General features: G+C 45.1%; 1 pseudogene across 1 annotated transcript in view; it reads left to right on the plus strand.

Moving 5' to 3' along the window:
* Positions 1 to 891: 891 nt before the first annotated feature.
* Positions 892 to 23,530, plus strand: part of LOC124037141 — a 24,431-nt pseudogene continuing 1,792 nt past the window's right edge. Inside the window, exons 1-13 of the transcript XR_006839125.1 lie at positions 892 to 1,686; positions 1,960 to 2,200; positions 2,416 to 2,497; positions 7,563 to 7,652; positions 7,929 to 8,044; positions 8,150 to 8,322; positions 8,565 to 8,708; positions 13,998 to 14,195; positions 15,051 to 15,137; positions 15,249 to 15,418; positions 15,699 to 15,820; positions 16,561 to 16,661; positions 16,841 to 17,011. The product of XR_006839125.1 is annotated as a polyunsaturated fatty acid lipoxygenase ALOX15B-like (transcript). The remainder of the gene's footprint in view (positions 1,687 to 1,959; positions 2,201 to 2,415; positions 2,498 to 7,562; positions 7,653 to 7,928; positions 8,045 to 8,149; positions 8,323 to 8,564; positions 8,709 to 13,997; positions 14,196 to 15,050; positions 15,138 to 15,248; positions 15,419 to 15,698; positions 15,821 to 16,560; positions 16,662 to 16,840; positions 17,012 to 23,530) is intronic.

Below are 23,530 nucleotides of genomic sequence, written 5' to 3' on the forward strand. Positions count from 1 at the left end.
GCTAATAGTGACAGACCAGGAAGGAAGCAAGCACAAGATCCACCCACACATTGGGTTGGATGAATGCAAGCAACCTGGTCTCAGAGCATTTTGTATTATTTTGTACTTAACCCAGAGACCCTCCATTTAGCATGTTACATTTCGTATGGTATGTAATTAATTTGTGGATGTCCATTATCCAATTCGTATGATATGTTAAGAATTACAATTAATATCATTTATTAAAAATGTTTCAAACGTATAACATTTTACAAATTTGCGAAACGTACAATATGTTACAAATTTGCAAAGATTACAATATGTTACGATTTTGCAAAACGTACAATATGTTACAAATTTGCAAAATGTATGATGTGTTACAAATTCCAATTTGGATAACAGTAGCTAGGCTAGGGGTTAGGGTTAAGAGTAGAAGTTAGGTTGAAGGGTTAGGGGAAGGGTTAGCTAAAAGGGTTAAGGGAATGGTTAGCTAATATGCTAAGTAGTTGCAAAGTAGCTAAGAAGTAGTAAGTAGTTTAAAAGTTGCTAATTAGCTAAACGTTGTCCGCGATGAGATTCAAACACGCAACCTTTGTGTCGCTAGACATTCGCGTTATATGCCCACCCATCCACCCCGACCAACTACCATCCTTTTCTTTTTGCCTCTGTCTTATGTAACCATACCAATACCAAACGTAACATTCAGTATCATACTAATTTGAATGTCCCGGATTTTCGTTTACTATGTTACGTCTAGTCCGAGACCAACAAGTGTCTTTCGAAAAGGAACACACTGGCAGTTGCAGTATGCTGTGTTTGTGTTCTTCATAGGAAAACAGAAGGTAAGTGTCTCTCTTATTATTCAGTTTCCCTTAGAGAATAAAACTTAACACTGGGTTATTAGACAACTTTGCACTGTTGATTGAGTCATGATAAGTATCCATAGGTTAAATTAAAGATGCAATATGTAACTTTTTGGGTGACCAGAACAAATTCACATAGAAATCTGAGTTATAAATGTCATTCTCATTGAAAGCAAGTCTAAGAAGCCTTAAATCGGTTCCCGTTTTTAAGTTTCATTTTTGCATCTTTTACTTTCAGCTTCAAAAGTTGAAAATACAATATTTGAGGTCATTGAAAAAATGTTACAGCTATTTAAATGGTACAATGACTTTCTACACTATACATTTCTTATTTTGTCACAAACTGAAATTGGGAAATTTCTGCATAGTGCACATTTACATATTTATTTACCATAACCACACATGATGAATTGTAAAACTGTAAATTAGGCCTATTCATAACAAGGACTGTTCTTATGGTATCAACGTGATCAAAGCCTATCATTGAATTGAATGTGCATTTAGCCATTTTTTGTACTGCACATTGTGTATTGTACGGTAGTGATATGTCAAGTCAGCATGGTTGACAAGTCATGAACAAGATGCAGCAATGGCCTGATGATTTCCAATTCAAATATCGAACACAGAAGAATGCCACTCCTCAGTGCATGCAAATACGTGGTTTTGTGTGTGTGTCATGGCCAGTGCCATGGAGGAATTTCAGGTGATCGTCCATACCTTACCAGCCCCCACCTCTGGAACATACAGCATCCTACGGCTCACTCTGATTGGCTCAGAGGGTGGCGAAACCCCACCCATCTCAGTGAACGCTGGGGCCAACCAGCACCACCTCCTACCTGGATCAGTGAGTTCTCTCTGTCTCCCTTGCTCCCCTCTCTATCTTTCTCTCGCTCCCCCATATATCTCTCGCTCCCCCATCTTTCTTTTACTCCCCCATCTTTCTCTTACTCCCCCTTGCCCTTTTGCTCTTCCTCCTCTTTCTCTCCCCCCCACTCTCTGTCAGTATATTAACCTGCAGTTTGTGTTGTCTATAAAACATGATTTCATTTTAGATAGCTTTTCACCCAATTTCAAAGCGCTTTATCTAAAGTTTTCCCCCCCATTATCCCTGTTCCAGGCTTGTGTGGTCAGAGTGTGGTCAGAGGTGGCACTGGGTCGAGTAGTTCTGGTCCGGCTACGGTTGGAGGCTCGGACGGGTTTCCCGGACCTGGACTGGCACTGCAGGGGGGTGGAGGTCCGGAGGCTGTGTGACAGACAGGAGGAAGGGGCGGGGCTACAGCACCAAGGGGCAGAGCACTTCTCTTGTAGCAGGTGGCTCCGGTCTGTAGATGGTGACGTGGAGCTACGGAATGGAGACAGTGAGAGTGTTTTATTAATTAACATTTTTAACATTTAAAAAAAATATCACATGGTCTTACCCCATATTACAGGAAGTGTGAGTAAGAGCTCTTTCCGTCACACTGATGAACCAGGCAATTTGTGAGAACTACATACTATAACGTTACCATGGAAAGAGGAAGTGGTGTAGACTTCATATTTTAATCATATCATATATTCTCTCTCTCTCTCTCAGTGTGTCTGTTGAACTCAGAGACTGTGCAAACCCTGAAGGACCACAGACTCAAAGATCTGCAAACTAAACAGCAGCACATCAGGTATCGCAACTAAACCACAACAAATGCCCTCTTACTATACACAACACTCCTCATATCATCTTTTCTCTCCCACACATCTCCTTCGCTCACTGTCAACACATCTCCTAACTCTACCACCAGGCACTTCCCAGGGAGCAAAAGATTTGAAAAGACGTTGAAAATACTTATCATATAGACGTTGATAAAACTTATTTTACGGATGTTGAAAATACGTATTTTACAGACGTTGAAGTCACCACATTGAAAATTATTCTTTGGGTAGTTGTTTCTATGGACAAATTTAAACCTTACATCATTTATGTTACACCTACGTCAGTAAAGAAAACATTGACACATTCAAAAGTTATATTTCCAAGTAAAACAGCAAAATGGAGATCGATCCCATCTGTCACTTACAGAGCCTTCAGAAAGTATTCATACCCCTTGACTACAGCCTGAATTCAAAATTGATTAAATAGATATTTGTTCTTATCCATCTACACACAATGCATAAGGACAAAGTGAAAACATGTTTTTAGAAATGTCTCATTTACATAAGTATTCACACCCCTGAGTCAACACGTTAGAATCATGGGCTGCGACTACAGTCTTTCAGGGTAAGTCTCTAAGAGCTTTGCACATGTCACGTTCTGACCATAGTTCTGTTATTTTATTATTTGTTTTAGTATGGTCAGGGAGTGAGTTGGGAGGGAAGTCTGTTTTTCTATGTTGGTTTTTGAGTTCGGCCAAGTATGGGTCACAATCAGAGGCAGCTGTCAATTGTTGTCCCTGATTGAGAATCATACGTAGGTAGCCTGGGTTTCACTGTTGGGTTGTGGGTGTTTGTCTTCCCTGTCAGTGTTTGTCGCCACACGGGACTGTTTCGTTGATGCACGTTGTTTTGTTTTGTTCCAGTGTTCTGTTGTTTTTATTATTTTTATTAAACATTATGGACACTTACCACGCTGCGTTTGGGTCCTCCGATCCTTCTCGCTACTCCTCCTCAGAAGAGGACGACGAGATCCGTTACAGCACACCTGGATTGTACAATATTTGTGCATTCATTTAAAACATTATTGGTTAAAATGGTAAATTATAATAAATTATTTCTATTAACAGCATGGCGTGAAATGGAACTGTTAAATTATATGTGATGTCCAGATCTGGCTTCTCTATGGTTTCTGCATGATAAATCGGGACTCAAGATGGGGACAGACAGCCCATCTCAGTATGGAGCGCAGTTCCCAATGCATGTAGACCTATCATCTCATTATGGTAACTTTTTCTCTGGAGAGACCTGAAAAATAGCTGTGCAGCGACATTCCCCATCCAACCTGACAGAGCTTGAGAGGATCTCCAGAGAAGAATTAGAGAAACTTCCCAAACACAGGTGTGCCAAGCTTTTCGTGTCATACCCAAGAAGACTCAAGGCTGTAATCGCTGCCAAAGGTGCTTCAACAAAATACTGAGTAAAGGCTCTGAATACTTATGTAAATGTGATATTTCTGTTTCTGCAAAAATTCCTAAAAAACAGTTTTTGCTTTGTCATGAGGTACTGTGTGTAGATTGATGAGGTAAAAACGATTTAATACATTTTAGAACAAGGCTGTAACATAGCAACATGTGGAAAAAGTCAAGGGGTCTGAATACTTTCCGAATGCACTGTCAGCTTACTAATTATACAATAGGCCCTATTATATTTCAAAGTTCTAATCATATTTTCTAGCCACATGCGCTTCACCAGAATCACATGTTCTCTTCTGTGTTATCATTGTTCATGGTTTGAACGATGTCTGTAATCAATGGCAATTTTAGCATGTAAATCTTGGTGGGGCAAAGTCCCCACATTTGTTTTAGATGCATGCCAGCAAAGCCACTACCCAACACACCACTAAACAATGCATTAATTGCACTATAGCGGTGACAAACGGTGCCCACAAATGTTTAGGTCCTACATAAAGCTGTCCCAACAGCAGAGCTTTCTTTCCAGCATCATGGAGTGAATCCTTACCACTGCTACACCTTGCTTTCAGCAGAGCCTTGTCTGGCAGCGAAACAGTTCATTATGGCTGACTTGCTTAAACAAATGTGGTTTCTACCGACAATTGAGATAAGAGGCAATCCGTAATTTCAATTAAGACATTAATGACCGAGCAAGGACGGACGTAGTCAATATAACTATTTGTTCAGCACTTTTGAAATGTATAGCGACAGAATTCAGAACATGGACCGTTCATACAGTATTCTTCCAGTACATCAAGTCAGAACTGTATGATAAATAAAGGGGGCATATAAGCAGACAATGAAAGCTCTTACAATATTGTGAGCGTACCAAGTAATTAGGCGTCACTCTAAAGCGGGAAGGTGGAATAAACGAGTCAGGAGTAGGTTTTTCTGATTGAACACGGTTCTCTATTGAGGGTATTTTGTCAACAAAAACATTAACATAATCAATGAAAAATCTTCCAAGGAAAAATCACATCTTCTCCAGATGAAACAAGAACACAATAAGATAATCTTTAAACTACAACAAACATAAATCACGGGTTTGTCACCGTCTTCGTGGTTCTTTCAGCACAGCTTCTCTCTCTCGGTGGCCATCTTCCAGAGATAGTTTCCTTCCTTCTCTGCTGGTTCCATTCTCTCTTTTATAGGGGAAGGAGAGTATCTCATTAGTACAGTTAAGCTGTGCTTAATTGACTCTGGTTACCTTGTCTCCCATGCTTTGTTGGGCTACTATCCATGAGCCCAGCCTGCCCTCTAGTGGTCCTTCCACAATATTCAATGTTGACATTTCTTTAAAACAGGCTATAGGCTTCATGTGCACCACCAAGTCAGAAGTTATGAGGGGGAAAGGGACAAAATTATTAGGGTGAGGCACATAGGCTACTAACAGCTTGCTACACAACATACACTTAGTATTACTTTCCTAGCTACAGACAATATGCATATCTCTCTGGCATATTACATCATTTATGCAGCAGCATACAAGAAATGTTTGGACTCACCTTGTTGTGCTGTGCTCACTGTAACAGGAAGGTGGCGCGGCAGTCCTTGAAGGCAAATTTTGTCATCAAACTTTGTCATCACAGTCTGGCATTATCTGCATTTAGGATGATTTCAAGACAACTGGGACCTCTGAAAAAAAACAAGGTTGAATCATGACTTCAGTGATCTTCAGGTCGGAGCTCTAGAAAGAGGCCAGAGTTCCTGACTTGCAATTCCTAGTTGGATGCCCGTTCAAAACGTTTATTTAAAAAAAAAATCTGAGTTCTTAGTTGTCTTGAACTCACTGAAGTCTGAGATTTCCCAGTTCCAAGCTTCCAGTTGTTTTGAGAGTGGCAGAAGTCATGTTGGATTGACAGCATGGGCCATTTTGAATGGTTATCCTTTTAATCTGGGAAAAGAGACCCTTAAACCCAGACCACACACTCAATTGAATAGCAGTAATGTTTCTGTCAAATGGTCGATGAGCACAAATACCTTTTATCTATAATTTCTCTTCATATGACATGATTAAAAAGGATTTGCCAGTAGATTGTCGACTTCATTCATGATGATGACTGCAGGCTTGCTAGCTAAGATTTTAAAAGTATGATGTTGACATGAACAGTCCAATCAAAGCTATGGTAGATATAATGTGATATGCCATCATTTTATCTGTGGCCAATGACCTTGAGCGTTCTTGGATGTGCATTTCTAATGTAAATCTAAGGCAGCACCCAAGCGGCTTGAATTTGAGCTCTCCCCATAGATTTTGCGGTGACGTAGTGACTCATGAGTGACAAAACACTGAGCCAATCACGACGCAACTAGAGAACATTACCAACCCCTACACACATATTTTCCACTGGCTGCCCCACCACAGAAAGCACCGAGCTAGATATGCCTACTGGAGCTAGTTTCATGTATTTATCTAATAGAGAATATAACTAGCTACATCTATGGACTTTTATTTGTTTCTGTCTCGTGTAATGTACAGTAGCCTATATCATACAGTATATGTATTGGATAACGGCACATTCATTTGGGCCTTTTTGGGCTTGGGCTCTTTAAATGTCATTAATGTAGGGCTCCTAAAATGTATTTAATTTATGGCTCATCAGGCTCAGATTGCATCAGATTTTAATGTTCATGCTGATCTTTGCCAAATTTGTTAAAAATGAAAAGTATTTAGACACTTTACTCAGTACTTTGTTGATACACCTTTGACAGTTATTACAGCCTCGAGTCTTCTTGCGTACGACGCTACAAGCTTGGCAGGCCAAAGAGTTCAATCTTGGTTTCATCAGACCAGAGAATCTTGTTTCTCATGGTCTGAGAGTGCCTTTTGGCAAACTACAAGCGGGCTGTCATATGCATTTTACTGAGGAGTGGCTTCCGTCTTGCCACTCATAAACGCATGATTGGTGGAGTGCTGCAGAGATGGTTGTCCTTCTGGAAGGTTCTCCCATCTCCACAGAGGACCTCTGGAGCTCTGTCAGGTTGACCATCTGGTAAGATAACACATTCAGATGACAACTCAACTAAAGATCAGACATAGTTTTCCATTGGAATTTGGTTGTGCTTTAGATGGTTGAAAGCATAGTGATAACAAACTTCTGGCAGTCCTTTTTGAGTGGGTGAATCGAATATTACCCACATTTCCATGTTGAAATTACATGTGATAAGTCTATGCTTGGGCCAAATCAAGGCTGGTCTGGACCAGACTACATCTGAACCAAGTTAGGCCAAATCAAGGCCGGTCTGGACCAGACTAAATCTGAACCAATCATAGACGTTTATTTTTGGGGCAAATCAAAGCTGGGGGGGACTGGACAAGAAATATTTTGGTTACTGGCCCAACACTCTAACCACTAGGCTACCTGCCACCCCACTTTTCAAAACCCATGGAAGTCCTGCGTCAGTCGGTGCTCACTTGGTTTAGTGTTAATAAAGTCCTAAAATCGGTGTTAGCATTATGGAGGAGGAGAAGGTGTGAAGTTAGAACATTAAGGCTCATTCACACAAAGCTGCTCTTACACGAATCAAGTGAGTTTGCCTTTAGTACCAATAGTTTGATGTCATGTGGTGGTCTGCCCTGTAGGTGGCGTACATTTGCTGAGGGTGTCCCTCACTGTGTGGACATGACCAGTCTGAAGGAACTGGGACCCAACCTCAGCTACACACGCCAAAGGTCAGCCCTTTGCTCTCAATGTTTTGTTTGCCCTCCACATTCTATTTGCCCTCCACATTGTCTGCCCTCCACATTCTGTCTGCCCTCCACATTCTATTTGCCCTCCACATTGTCTGCCCTCCACATTCTGTCTGCCCTCCACATTCTATTTGCCCTCCACATTGTCTGCCCTCCACATTCTGTCTGCCCTCCACATTCTGTTTGCCCTCCACATTCTGTTTGCCCTCCACATTCTGTTTGTCCTCACCTAAACATTTGGTCTTCCCCTTCACACAGCCCAGGCATCAATCTGCAGTATCTAAGGGGTTTTGCTGAGAGAGCTGAATCCTGGAGTAGCTTTACTGAGCTGGAGACCATGTTCAGCCACAATGGGAGCCAGAATACTGTCGCTAGTATGTCATACACACACATGCACGCCAATTCTCACTGCCAATCCTTTCTCTCTCTTTAACCCCCCAAACCTTGATATCCTTCTCTTTTCTCTCCCTCCCTTGAAGAGTATGTGCAGGCCCATTGGGCTGAGGACTGGTTCTTTGGCTACCAGTGTTTGAACGGCTGTAACCCTCTCATGGTGCGACAGACACGCCTCCTCCCTCCCAACCTGTCAATCAACTCTGACATTCTCTGCCCCTTCCTGCCTGACGGATCCTCACTGGAACAGGAGCTAGAGGTGTGTGTGTGTGTGTTTGCCTGTCTGCCGGTGAGTGTTTTTTTAAAGCTTTTATTGAAGAGATTGCAAAGCTCTGGAAAGATGGAACTCGACAGTCTAAGGGCAGTGGGCTGTATTTGAACATATGCTGACTCTGGCATACGTGTATCGGGGTCAGCGGCAGCAACCACTGGACCACACAGGTGTGTGTTGGATTTGCACTGTGTGAAACTTCAAACTTCACCTTTGTCCGTTCACGGCAGAGAGGGTCTATTTTCCTGCTGGACTACGAGATGTTGGAAGGTGTCCCGGCCAACGTGATCAATGGGAAGCAGCAGTTTCTCGCCGCCCCGCTAGTCCTTCTGCACCTCAACCAGGAGGGGGAGCTCAAACCCATCGCCATCCAAGTGAGTCCGGTCATCTTTGGCTGGCTGGCTGGCTGGCATAAATACATACATACATACAGTACCAGTCAAAGGTTTCGAAAGACCTACTACTTCCAGAGTTTTTCTTTATATTTACTATTTTCTACATTGTACAATAATAGTTAAGACATCAAAACTATGATATAACACATATGGACTCATGTAGTAATCAAAAAAGTGTTAAACAAATCAAAATATTTTTTAGATTCTTCAAAGTAGCTACCCTTTGCCTGATGACACCTTTGCACACTCTTGGCATTCTCTCAATCAGCTTCACTTTGAACGCTTTTCCTACAGCCTTGAAGGAGTTCCCACATATGCTGAGCACTTGTTGGATGCTTTTCCTTCACTCTGTGGTCCAACTCTTCCCAAACCATCTCAATTGGGTTGAGGTAGGGTGATTGTGAACACCAGGTCATCTGATGCAGCAATCCATCACTCTTCTTCTTGGTCAAATAGCCCTTACACAGCCTGGAGGTGTTGGGTCATTGTCCTGTTGAAAAACAAATGAAGGTCTCACGAAGCGCAAATCAGATGGGATGGCTTATTGCTGTAGAATGCTGTGGTAGCCATGCTGGTTAAGTGTGCCTTGAATTCTAAATAAATCACTGAGTGTCACCAGCAAAGCACCCCCACGCTTCATGGTGGGAACATGCATAGATCATCCGTTCATCATAGCACTTGATGGTTTTTGCGACAGCACTTGAAGAAACTTTCAAAGTTCTTGAAATTTTCTGGATCGACTGACCTTCATGTCTTAATGTAAGGATGGACTGTCGTTTCTCTTTGCTTATTTGAACTGTTCTTGCCATAATATGGACTTGGTCTTTTACCAAATAGGGCTGTCTTCTGTATACCACCCCTACCTTGTCACAACACAACTGATTGGTTCAAACGCATTAAGAAGGAAAGAAATTCCACAAATTCTATATACAATGTGAGGAAATGAGGTGAGATAAGGGAGGTAAAGGCAAAAAAAGGCCATGGTGGCGAAGTAAATACAATATAGCAAGTAAAACACTGGAATGGTAGATTTGCAGTGGAAGAATGTGCAAAGTAGAGAGAAATAATTACATTTACATTTACATTTAAGTCATTTAGCAGACGCTCTTATCCAGAGCGACTTACAAATTGGTGCATTCACCTTATGACATCCAGTGGAACAGTGGAATGGTAACTTTACAATAGTGCATCTACATATTTTAAGGGGGGGTGAGAAGGATTATTTTATCCTATCCTAGGTATTCCTTAAAGAGGTGGGGTTTCAGGTGTCTCCGGAAGGTGGTGATTGACTCCGCTGTCCTGGCGTCGTGAGGGAGTTTGTTCCACCATTGGGGAGCCAGAGCAGCGAACAGTTTTGACTGGGCTGAGCGGGAACTGTACTTCCTCAGTGGTAGGGAGGCGAGCAGGCCAGAGGTGGATGAAAGTGCCCTTAAATCAGAGCCTGGAGGTACTGAGGTGGTTCCCCTCACAGCTCCGTAGGCAAGCACCATGGTCTTGTAGCGGATGCGAGCTTCAACTGGAAGCCAGTGGAGAGAGCGGAGGAGCGGGGTGACGTGAGAGAACTTGGGAAGGTTGAACACCAGACGGGCTGCGGCGTTCTGGATGAGTTGTAGGGGTTTAATGGCACAGGCAGGGAGCCCAGCCAACAGCGAGTTGCAGTAATCCAGACGGGAGATGACAAGTGCCTGGATTAGGACCTGTGCCGCTTCCTGTGTGAGGCAATCTGCGGATGTTGTAGAGCATGAACCTACAGGAACGGGCCACCGCCTTGATGTTAGTTGAGAACGACAGGGTGTTGTCCAGGATCACGCCAAGGTTCTTAGCGCTCTGGGTGGAGGACACAATGGAGTTGTCAACCGTGATGGCGAGATCATGGAACGGGCAGTCCTTCCCCGGGAGGAAGAGCAGCTCCGTCTTGCCGAAGTTCAGCTTGAGGTGGTGATCCGTCATCCACACTGATATGCCTGCCAGACATGCAGAGATGCGATTCGCCACCTGGTCATCAGAAGGGGGAAAGGAGAAGATTAATTGTGTGTCGTCTGCATAGCAATGATAGGAGAGACCATGTGAGGTTATGACAGAGCCAAGTGACTTGGTGTATAGCGAGAATAGGAGAGGGCCTAGAACAGAGCCCTGGGGGACACCAGTGGTGAGAGCGCATGGTGAGGAGACAGATTCTCGCCACGCCACCTGGTAGGAGCGACCTGTCAGGTAGGACGCAATCCAAGCGTGGGCCACGCCGGAGATGCCCAACTCGGAGAGGGTGGAGAGGAGTATCTGATGGTTCACAGTATCGAAGGCAGCCGATAGGTCTAGAAGGATGAGAGCAGAGGAGAGAGAGTTAGCTTTAGCGGTGCGGAGCGCCTCCGTGATACAGAGAAGAGCAGTCTCAGTTGAATGACTAGTCTTGAAACCTGACTGATTTGGATCAAGAAGGTCATTCTGAGAGAGATAGCGGGAGAGCTGACCAAGGACGGCACGTTCAAGAGTTTTGGAGAGAAAAGAAAGAAGGGATACTGGTCTGTAGTTGTTGACATCGGAGGGATCGAGTGTAGGTTTTTTCAGAAGGGGTGCAACTCTCGCTCTCTTGAAGACGGAAGGGACGTAGCCAGCGGTCAGGGATAAGTTGATGAGCGAGGTGAGGTAGGAGAAGGTTTCCGGAAATGGTCTGGAGAAGAGAGGAGGGGATAGGGTCAAGCGGGCAGGTTGTTGGGCGGCCGGCCGTCACAAGACGCGAGATTTCATCTGGAGAGAGAGGGGAGAAAGAGGTCAGAGCACAGGGTAGGGCACTGTGAGCAGAACCAGCGGTGTCGTTTGACTTAGCAAACGAGGATCGGATGTCGTCGACCTTCTTTTCAAAATGGTTGACCAGTCATCTGCAGAGAGGGAGGAGGGGGGAGGGGGAGGAGGATTCAGGAGGGAGGAGAAGGTGGCAAAGAGCTTCCTAGGGTTAGAGGCAGATGCTTGGAATTTAGAGTGGTAGAAAGTGGCTTTAGCAGCAGAGACAGAGGAGGAAAATGTAGAGAGGAGGGAGTGAAAGGATGCCAGGTCCGCAGGGAGGCGAGTTTTCCTCCATTTCCGCTCGGCTGCCCGGAGCCCTGTTCTGTGAGCTCGCAATGAGTCGTCAAGCCACGGAGCGGGAGGAGGACCGAGCCGGCCTGGAAGATAGGGGACATAGAGAGTCAAAGGATGCAGAAAGGGAAGAGAGGAGGGTTGAGGAGGCAGAATCAGGAGATAGGTTGGAGAAGGTTTGAGCAGAGGGAAGAGATGATTGCGCGATACCATCCGAGTAGGGGCAGTGTGGGAAGTGTTGGATGAGAGCGAGAGGGAAAAGGATACAAGGTAGTGGTCGGAGACTTGGAGGGGAGTTGCAATGAGGTTAGTGGAAAAACAGCATCTAGTAAAGATGAGGTCGAGCGTATTGCCTGCCTTGTGAGTAGGGGGGGAAGGTGAGAGGGTGAGGTCAAAAGAGGAGAGGAGTGGAAAGAAGGAGGCAGAGAGGAATGAGTCAAAGGTAGACGTGGGGAGGTTAAAGTCGCCCAGAACTGTGAGAGGTGAGCCATCCTCAGGAAAGGAGCTTATCAAGGCATCAAGCTCATTGATGAACTCTCCATATAATAATAATAATGGGGTGCAAATGAGCTAAATAAATAAATACAGTAGGGGGAGGGGTAGTTGTTTGGGCTAAATTATAGATGGGCTATGTACAGGTGCAGTAATCTGTGAGCTGCTCTGACAGCTGGTCCTTAAAGCTAGTGAGGGAGATAAGTGTTTCCAGTTTCATCGTTTTTATGTAGTTCGTTCCAGTCATCGGCAGCAGAGAACTGTAAGGAGAGGTGGCCAAAGGAAGAATTGGTTTTGGGGGTGACCAGTGAGATATACCTGCTGGAGCGCGTGCTACAGGTGGGTGCTGCTATGGTGACCAGCGAGCTGAGATAAGGGGGGACTTTACCTAGCAGGGTCTTGTAGATGACCTGGAGCCAGTGGGTTTGGCGACGAGTATGAAGAGAGGGCCAGCCAACGAGAGTGTACAGGTCGCAGTGGTGGGTAGTATATGGGGCTTTGGTGACAAAACGGATGGCACTGTGATAGACTGCATCCAATTTGTTGAGTAGGGTATTGGAGGCTATTTTGTAAATGACATCGCCGAAGTCGAGGATCGGTAGGATGGTCAGTTTTACAAGGGTATGTTTGGCAGCATGAGTGAAGGATGCTTTGTTGCGAACTAGGAAGCCAATCCTAGATTTAACTTTGGATTGGAGATGTTTGATGTGAGTCTGGAAGGAGAGTTTACAGTCTAACCAGACACCTAGGTATTTGTAGTTGTCCACACATTCTAAGTCAAAACCGTCCAGAGTAGTGATGTTGGACGGGCGGGCGGGCAGGTGCAGGCTGTGATCGGTTGAAGAGCATGCATTTAGTTTTAATTGTATTTAAGAGCAATTGGAGGCCACGGAAGCAGAGTTGTATGGCATTGAAGCTCGTCTGGAGGGTTGTTAACACAGTGTCCAAAGAAGGGCCAGAAGTATACAGAATGGTGTTGTCTGCGTAGAGGTGGATCAGAGACTCACCAGCAGCAAGAGCGACATCATTTATGTATACAGAGAAGAGAGTCTGTCCAAGAATTGAACCCTGTGGCACCCCCATAGAGACTGCCAGAGGCCCGGACAACAGGCCCTCCAATTTGACACACTGAACTCTATCAGAGAAGTCGTTGGTGAACCAGGAGAGGCAATCATTTGAGAAACCAAGGCTATCGAGTCTGCCGATGAAGATGTGGTGATTGACAGAGTCGAAAGCCTTGGCCAGGTCAATGAATACGGCTGAACAGTATTGTTATCGATGGCGGTTAAGATATCACATTCCAGGTGACTGCTTCATGAAACTGGTTGAGAGAATGCCAAGAGTGTGCAAAGGTGTCATATCAAGGAAATGGGTGGCTACTTTGAAGAATCTAAAATGTAAAATATATTTTGATTTGTTTAACACTTTGTTGGTTACTACATGATTCCATGTGTTATTTCATAGTTTTGATGTCTTCACTATTATTATGCAACATAGAAAATAGTAAAAATAAAGAACTCTGGAATGAGTAGTTGTGTCTAAACTTTTGACAGGTAATGTACATACTGACAGGCAGACAGCCACTTTATTAACCCAGAGGGGAATGCTATTAGTTTGATTCTACTAGTACTGCTACTACTACTGTTATTGCTACTACAAACATGTATAATTCTGAAACTATTGTACCACTAATTATACCCACAGCTGCAGCAGGCCCCTGGTCCTCAGAACCCAGTGTTCCTGCCCTCTGACCCTGACTGGCTGTTGGCTAAGACCTGGGTGCGCTGCTCAGACTTCCAGTGCCACCAGCTTTCCTCTCACTTCCTCAGAACCCACCTGCTGGGAGAGGTGTGTTGCACTGCCACCCTCAGGCAGCTGCCAGAAGTACACCCTCTACACCAGGTAAATAGTATGTAATAAACAGGTAAATAGTAAATATAGTAGGTAAAGGTCTTATAAATACACCACCACTCATTAGATCTGTGAATCGTGCTGCAATCTGAATGTTTAGATGTAACATAGTAAACGTAAATATGTCTCCCTCCATTTTGTATGATATGTTACGAATCGCAATTCCGACAATATGTTACAAATTTGCAATAGGTATGATATGTTACGAACAGTGGAGGCTGGTGGGTGGAGTTATAGGAGGACACGCTCATTGTAATGGCTGGAATGGAATTAATGGAACGAAAAACACACCAAACATATGGAAACCACGTTTGACTCCGTTCCATTTCAGCCATTACAATGAGTCCGTCCTCCGATAGCTCCTCCCACCAGCCTCTACTGATTATGAATTCCAATTTGTTGTGGCTAAAGTTAGCTAGGTAGCAGGGTGTCTAATGCTAACATTAGCTAGGTGGCTAACATTACCTGGGTTAAGGTTAGGGGAAGGGTTAGCTGACATGCTAAGTAGTTACAAAACAACTAAAAATGATGATGAGACTTAATGCAACTTTTGTGTTATACGCCCACCCCGAACAAACAACCTCCTTTTGTTTTGCCTTAAATAACCTTCAATCCTACATAAACCAAACGTAACATATCATACTAATGTGAGTGTCCCGGATTTACGTTGACTTGTTATGTATAGACCAGGCTGCATAGGTGAAAGTTTAGTTCACCTCCTGAACCATCCGGAAGTCTCGTGAGCTCACATCTGTTTCTCTAGTACCTTGCAGTTGGAATTGAATTTTATAGAGCTGCCATGAGCCAGAATCTGACTTGTTGTTATTATTAATATTATTGTTGCAGTTGTTGATGCCTCACATAAAAACCACACTACAGATCAACATCCAAGCCAGGGCCTCTCTACTGGCTGCCAACGGAGTGTTTGACAAGGTATGATTGTGTGTGTTGCAATGTTTTAGTACACATATTTTCTTTGTGCATATGCCTATAAATGTTTGCTAGTTTATAACCACAAAATGGCATGTTCCTGTTGTGTGTTAGGCCATAGGCTGTGGTCTGGAGGCGTTGCCTGTACTGTTGTCTCGAGCCACAGAGCGTCTGCGTTACCGCTCCCTGTGTGTCCCTGACGACCTGGCAGACAGAGGGATACACACACTCAAACACTGCTACTATGCACATGACGCACTGCGAGTGTGGACCGCACTGCACAGGTACACATATTCAAGCAGGCACGCACGCATGTATGTACGTACGCACACACAGCTATTATGCACACGATGCATTGCGAGTGTTGAACGCACTGCACAGGTACACACACCGGCACTCACATGCAGACCCACACAGAAATACAGTCATGCACACAATTAAATTTACAGCTGTGATATCAATTCTCAGAATCTGGCACAGACTGCACAGGTACACACACATACAACACACTTCCTTTTTACAAGCACCATCATTACTCTTGTGTTTTGTGTGACCATGTGGCAGATTTGTGAGTGGCTGGGTGGATGTGTATTACCTTGGAGACCAGGATGTGGAGCAGGACTCTGAGCTGCAGAGCTGGATCACTGAGATCTACACACATGGCTTCCTACAGCTCCCTCACTCAGGTCGGTGTGTGTGTTCTACCAATAACACCCTATGTGAAACTTACTGTTCAATAATTTACACACATATTTATATATATATACACACACACACACACACGCACAAGTATGTGGACACCCCTTAAAATTAGGGGATTCAGGCTATTTCAGCTACACCCCTTCCTGACAAGTGTATAAAATTGAGCACACAACCCTGCAATCTCCATATGCAAACATTGGCAGTAGACTGGCCTTACTGAAAAGCTCAGTGACTTTCAACATTGCACCGTCATAGGATGCAACCTTTCCAACAAGCCAGTTAGTCACATAGTGCCAACTGTAAAGTTTGGTGGAGGAGGAAAAATGGTCTGGGGCTGTTTTTCATGGTTCGCCTAGGCCCTTTAGTTCCAGTGAAGGGAAATCTTAACGGTACAGCACACAATGACATTCAAGACGATGCTGTGCTACCAACTTTATGGCAACAGTTTGGGGAAGACCTTTTCCGGTTTCAGCATGACAATTCCCCTGTGCACAAAACGAGGTCCATACAGAAATGGTTTGTCAAGATCGATGTGGAATAACTTGACTGGCACAGAGCCCTGACCTCAACCCCATCAAACACCTTTGGGATTAATTGAAACGCCGACTGCGTACATGAGAAGTGGTTTCTCAAAGTCTATGGCTGTGAATTTTTTGATTGTCAACTTAAATAATCTCACTATATAACTAACTGACTACATTGTTCCCCCTCCTGGTTCCCTCAGGTTGCCCACAGTCATTCCAAACCAAACCAGAACTCTCTCAGTTTGTTACCATGGTTATATACTGCTGCTCTGCGCTGCACGCTGCTGTCAACTTCTCTCAGGTAATTAACCCATTAACATGATTAACCAATAAACTGTACCCATCAATCAATACAGTACATAGGTCCAAATCTTCACTTAAGACACATATGGGCTCTGGTCAAAAGTAGTGTGCTCTAAAGGAAATATGGTATCATTTGTGACACAAAGTGTTGCCGATTCCCGTTCTTGTTCCCTCCAGGTGGATTTTGACTTGTGGATGCCCAACTGCCCAGGCTCCATGACGCACCCCCCTCCCCAGACCAAAGGCATGTTGACGGAAGACGAGATTCTCTCCATCCTCCCGGACGTCAACTCCACCTGCAACCTCCTCATCACTCTGTTCCTACTGTCCCAGCCCGCTGCCGACTACGTAAGACACACAATACCACATAATGACAAAACTAAAACTGTTTTTTAGAAATTTTTGCAAATGTATAAAAAAAATAAAAAATTATCACATTTACATAAGTATTCAGACCCTTTACTCAGTACTTTGTTGAAGCACCTTTGGCAGCGATTAAAGCCTCAAGTCTTCTTGGGTATGATGCGACAAGCTTGGCACACCTGTATTTTGGGAGTTTTTCCCATTTTTCTCTGCAGATCCTCTCAAGTTCTGTCAGGTTGGATGGGGAGCGTCGCTGCACAGCTATTTTCAGGTCTCTCCGGCAATGCTCGATCGAGTCCAAGTCCGGGTTCTGGGCCACTCAAGGACATTCATTGACTTCTCCTGAAGCCACTCCTGCGTTGTCTTGGCTGTGTGCTTAGGGTCGTTGTCCTGTTGGAAGTCTGAGGTCCTGAACATTCTGGAGCAGGTTTTCAACAAGGATCTCTCTGTACTTTGCTCCGTCCATCGTTCCCCCGATCCTGACTAGTCTCTCAGTCCCTGCCCCTGAAAAACATCCCCACAGAAAGATGCTGCCGCCACCATGCTTCATCGTAGGGATGGTGCCAGGTTTCCTCCAGATGTAACGCTTGGAATGCTGGCCAAAGAGTTCAATCTTGGTTTCATCAGACCAGGGTCTCTCATTTCCCATGGTCTGAAAGTTTTTAGGTGCCTTTTGGCAAACTCCAAACAGGCTGTCATGTGCCTTTTACTGAATAGTGGCTTCCGTCTGGCCGCTCTACCATAAAGGCCTGATTGGTAGAGTGCTGCAGAAATGGTTGTCCTTCTGGAAGGTTCTCCCTTCTCCACAGAGGAACTCTGTAGCTCTCTGAGTGATCATCGGGTTCTTGGTCACCTCGGGTTCTTTCTCCCCATATTGCTCCGTTTGGCCGGGCAGCCAGCTCTATGAAGATTCTTGGTGGTTCCAAACTTCTATCATTTAAGAATAATGGAGGCCACTGTGTTCTTGGGGACCTTCAATGCTGCAAAAATATTTTGGTACATATCTGTGCCTCGACACAAACCTGTCTCGGAGCTCTACAGACAATTCCTTCGAATTCATGGCTTGGTTTTTACTCTGACATGCATCGTCAACTGTGAGACCTTATATAGACAGGTGTGTGCCTTTCCAAATCATGTCCAATCAATTGAATTTACCAGCAGTGGACTCCAATCAAGTTGAAGAAACATTTCAAGGATTATCAATGGAAACAGGATTGTCCTGAGCTCAATTTCGAGTCTCATAGCAAAGAGTCTGAATACTTATACTGAATACTTATACTTAAATAAGGGATTTGTTTTTTATATTTAATAAATTAGCAAAAGTTTATAGAAATCTGTTTTTGCTTTGTCATGATGGGCTATTGTGTGTAGATTGATGAAGAAAAACGATTATTTAGTACATTTTAGAATAAGGCTGTAACGTAATAAAATGTGGGAAATGTCAAAGGGTCTGAATAGTTTCCGAAGGCGCTGTATGTACAAAACACACACATCTTCATCAATTTCTAACGCCCTTTTTACATCAGCAGATGTCACAAAGTGCTTATACAGAAATGCGGCCTAAAACCCCAAGCTGCTAGTAATGCAGATGTAGAAGCACGGTGGCTAAGTAAAACTCCCTAGAAAGGCAGGAACCTAGAAAAAAACGTAGAGAGGAACCAGGCTCTGAGGGGTGGCCATTAAGGCCAGATGGTTATTCAAGATGTTCAAATGTTCATAGATTGCCAGCAGGGTGAAATAATAATCCCAGAGGGTAGAGAGTGCACTTTGGGTGGGATATAACCCCTGCCCCCACACACACCTAGAGATAAACAGACCACGAACTTACTACCATGAGACAAGGCTGAGTATAGTCCACAACAATCTTCTCCACGACACGTGCCTGAGGGTAGGCAAGACGGGACAGGAAGATTGCGTCAGTGACTCAACCCACCGAAGTTGAGTATAGTGGAAAAAAGCCTGGCACGACATGACACACCCCTCAAAGGGACAGCATGGAAGAGCACTCTAGTAAGCCAGTGACTCGGCCTCCGTAATCGAGTCAGAAGCAGAGAATCTTAGTGGTGAGGGGACCCGGCCAGGCAGAGACAACAAGGGCGGTTCGTCATTCCAGTGTCATTCCGTTCACCTTCGAACCCCATGGCCAGACTACACTCAATCCTAGGACCTACTGAAGAGATGAGTCTTCAGTAAAGACTTAAAAGGTTGAGACATAGTCTGCATCTCTCACATGGACAGGCACACCATTCCATAAAAATGGAGCTCTGTAGGAGAAAGCCCTGCCTCCAGCTGTTTGCTTAGAAAAAAGTTTCAGATTTTTACAATGTTACGAAGATGGAAAAAAGCTGCCCTTGAAAGTCTTGATGTGTTCGTCAAGAGAGATCAGGGTCCATAGTAACACTGAGGTCCTTCACAGATCAAATCAGCAGATATCTTTGTTTCTTGGGACCTAGAACTAGCATCTCAGTTTTGTCCGAGTTTAAATCTAAAACATTTGCTGCCATCCACTTCCTTATGTCTGAAACACAGGCATTGCAGGGTAAGCAATTTTGGGGCTTCACTATGTTTCATCGAAATATACATTGTGTGTCATCCGCATAGCAGTGAAAGTTGACATTGTATTTCCGAATGACATCACCAAGAGGTAGAATATATAATGAAAACAATAGTTGTCCTAAAACGGAACCTTGGGGAACACCAAAAACATACAATTGATTGTCAGAGGACAAACCATCCACAGAAACGAACTGATATCCTTTTGACAGATAAGATCTAAACCAGACAAGAACTTGTCCATGTAGACTAATTAGGGTTTCCAATATCTTCAAAAGAATGTGGTGATCGTTGGTGTCAAAAGCGGGAATAAGGTCTCGGAGCACGAGGACAGATGCAGAGCCTTGGTCTGATGCCATTTACCACCTTCACAAGTGCAGTCTCAGTACTATGATGGGGTCTAAAACCAGACTGGAGTGTTTCGTATACATTATTTGTCTTCAGGAAGGCATATGGTGCTGCACAACAGCTTTTTGAAAACATTGAGGGGAATGGGATACAGTGGCAAGAAAAAGTATGTGAACCCTTTGGAATTACCTGAATTTCTGCATTGGTCATCAAATTTGTATCTGATCATCTAAGTCACAACAGTAGACAAACAGTCTGCTTAAACTAATAACACACAAATTATTGTATTTTTCTTGTCTATATTGAATACAGAATTTAAAACATTCACAGTGTAGGTTGGAAAAATGTATGTGAACCCCTAGGCTAATGACTTCTCCAAAAGCTAATTGGAGTCAGGAGTCAGCTAACCTGGAGTCCAATCAATGAGAAAATATTGGAGATGTTGGTTATAGCTGCCTTGCCCTATAAAAAAATCCACTTAACGACCCAAAACACAGAAGTAAATCAACAACAGAATGGCTTCAACAGAAGAAAATGGCCCAGTCAGAGTCCTGACCTCAACCTGATTGAGATGCTGTGGCATGACCTCGAGAGCAGTTCACACCAGACATCCCAAGAATATTGCTGAACTGAAACAGTTTTGTAAAGAGGAATGTTCCAAAATTCCTCCTGACTATTGTGCAGGTCTGATCAGCAACTACAGAAAATGTTTGGTTGAGGTTATTGCTGCCAAAAGGAGGGTCAACCAGTTATTAAATCTAAAGGTTCACATACTTTTTCCCCCCTGCACTTTGAATGTTTACACTGTGTGTTCAATAAAGACAAACATATAATTGTGTGTTTTAGTTTAAGCAGACTGTGTTTGTCTATTGTTGTGACCTACATGAAGATCAGATCAAATTTTATGACCAATTTATGCAGAAATCCAGATATTTCCAAAGGGTTCACATATTTTTTCTTGCCACTGTATAGGAAAAGAGTTTACATTTTCCAGGTCAAGGTTTGGCTTTTTCCGGAGAGGCTTTATTACTGCCACTTTTAAAGAATTTGGTACACATCCGGAGGATAGGGAGCTTTTTAATATGTTCAACATTGCAACGTCCGTCGTTAAATGAAGACCAAGGTGCAGAAGTGGTAGGCGCACATTTTCTTTATTTATAAATGTTCCACCAAAAACAATAAACAACTCAACGAACGTAAAGCTAGGAGTGCAAACACATGCAACAACCAAAGACCACATCCCAAAACAGAAGGTGGGAAAAAGGGCTGCCTAAGTATGATCCCCAATTAGAGACAACAATAAACAGCTGCCTCTGATTGGGAACCATACTCGGCCAAAGAAGAAATATAAAACAGATTTCCCACCCTAGTCACACCCTGACCTACCAAATAAAGAATTTAAAGGATCTCTCCGGCATCTACCCTCGGGGGCGGCTCCGGTTTGGGATGTAGCCCCCGCTCCCTACGCTGATCCCTCCACTTCTGTGGAACCGGACCGTGGATCTTCGCCGGACCGTGAATCGTCGCCAGAGGAACCGGACCGGGAACCGTCGCCGGAGGCTCCGGACCGGGGACCGTCGCCGGAGGCTCCGGACCGAGGAAAGTCGCCGGAGGCTCCGGACCGAGGAAAGACGCCGAAGGCTCCGGACTGAGGAAAGACGCCGGAGGCTCCGGACCAGGGACCGTCGCCAGAGGCTCCGTGCCATGGATCATCCCTGGAGGCTCCGTGCCATGGATCATCCCTGGAGGCTCCGTGCCATGGATCATCACTGGAGGCTCCGTGCCATGGATCATCACTGGAGGCTGTGCCATGGATGATCACTGGAGGCTCCGTGCCATGGATGATCACTGGAGGCTCCGTGCCATGGATCATCACTGGAGGCTCCGGGCCATGGATCATCACTGGAGGCTCCGGGCCATGGATTATCACTGGAGGCTCCGTGCCATGGATCATCACTGGAGGCTTCGTGCCATGGATGATCCATGGATCATCACTGGAGGCTCCGTGCCATAGATCATCACTGGAGGCTCCGTGCCATGGATGATCACTGGAGGCTCCGGGCCATGGATCATCACTGGAGGCTCCGGGCCATGGATCATCACTGGAGGCTCCGGGCCATGGATTATCACTGGAGGCTCCGTGCCATGGATCATCACTGGAGGCTCCGGGCCATGGATCATCACTGGAGGCTCCGTGCCATGGATCATCACTGGAGGCTTCGTGCCATGGATCATCACTGGAGGCTTCGTGCCATGGATCATCACTGGAGGCTTTGTGCCATGGATCATAAGTGGAGGTTTCGTGCCATGGATCATAAGTGGAGGCTTCGAACCATGGATCATAACTGGAGGCTTCGAACCATGGATCATAACTGGAGGTTTCATACGTGGAGCCGGCACAGGTCTCACCGGACTGAGGAGACATACTGGAAGCCTGGTGCGGGGAGCTGCCACAAAGCTTCCTGGCTGGATACCCACTTTAGCTCGGTGAGTGTGGAGAGCTGGCACGGGACGCACTGGGCTATGAAGGTGCACTGGAGGCATAGTGAGTAGAGCCAGCGCAGGATATGCTGGGCCGTGGAGGCGCACTGGAGGTCTGGAGCGTAGAGCTGGCACAATGCGTCCTGGTTGAATCCCCCCTGTAGCACGGCAAGTGCGGGGAGCTGGCACAGGTCTCACTGGGTTGTGCTGGCGAACTGGAGATACAGTGCGTAGAGCTGGCACAGGATATCCTGGGCCAAAGAGACGCACCGGAGGCCAGGAGCGCTGAGCCGGCACAATCCGTCCTGGCTGACTGCCCACTCTAGCACGGCAAATGCGGGGAGCTTGCACAGAGCGCACCGGACTGTGGATGTGCACTGAAGGCATGGTTCCAGAGCCGGATAACACGGTGCTTGACCGGTCACTCGCTCCCTCCGCCAATCTCCCCGTGTGTCCCCCCAAAAAATGTTTGGGGGGGCTTCCTCTCGTGCTTGCTTCGTTGAGCTAACTCCTTGTATCGTCGCCGTTCCGCTTTCGCTGCCTCTATCTCCTCCTTCGGATGGCGATACGCCCCAGCCCTTGTCCAGGGTCCTGCTCCCTCCAGGATTTCCTCCCAGGTCCAGTCCTCCTGACCACGCTGCTTGGTCCGTTGGTGGTGGGATCTTCTGTAACGTCCGTCTTTAAATTAAGACCAAGGTGCAGGGTGGTAGGCTTACATTTCCTTTAATTATCAAATGTTCCACCAAAAACAATAAACAACTCAACGAACGTAAAGCTAGGATTGCAAACACATGCAACAACCAAAGGCCACATCCCACAACAGAAGGTGTGGAAAAGGGCTGCCTAATTATGGTCCCCAATCAGAGACAACGATAGACAGCTACCTCTGATTGGGAACCATACTCGGCAAACAAAGAAATATAAACAGATTTCCCACCCTAGTCACACCCTGACCTACCAAATAGAACATTTAAAGGATCTCTAAGTCAGGGTGTGACAAACATAGGAGGGCCCAGCACAGGAAATAGCTCTTTCAGTAGTTTCGTTGGAATTAGGGTTCAGTAGGCAGCTGGATGGTTTTAGAGGCCATGACTACTTGTGTGAATGTGTCAAAGAACTTGA

This window comes from Oncorhynchus gorbuscha, linkage group LG01, assembly GCF_021184085.1.
Source record: "Oncorhynchus gorbuscha isolate QuinsamMale2020 ecotype Even-year linkage group LG01, OgorEven_v1.0, whole genome shotgun sequence".
In the NCBI taxonomy this organism is placed as follows: domain Eukaryota; kingdom Metazoa; phylum Chordata; class Actinopteri; order Salmoniformes; family Salmonidae; genus Oncorhynchus; species Oncorhynchus gorbuscha.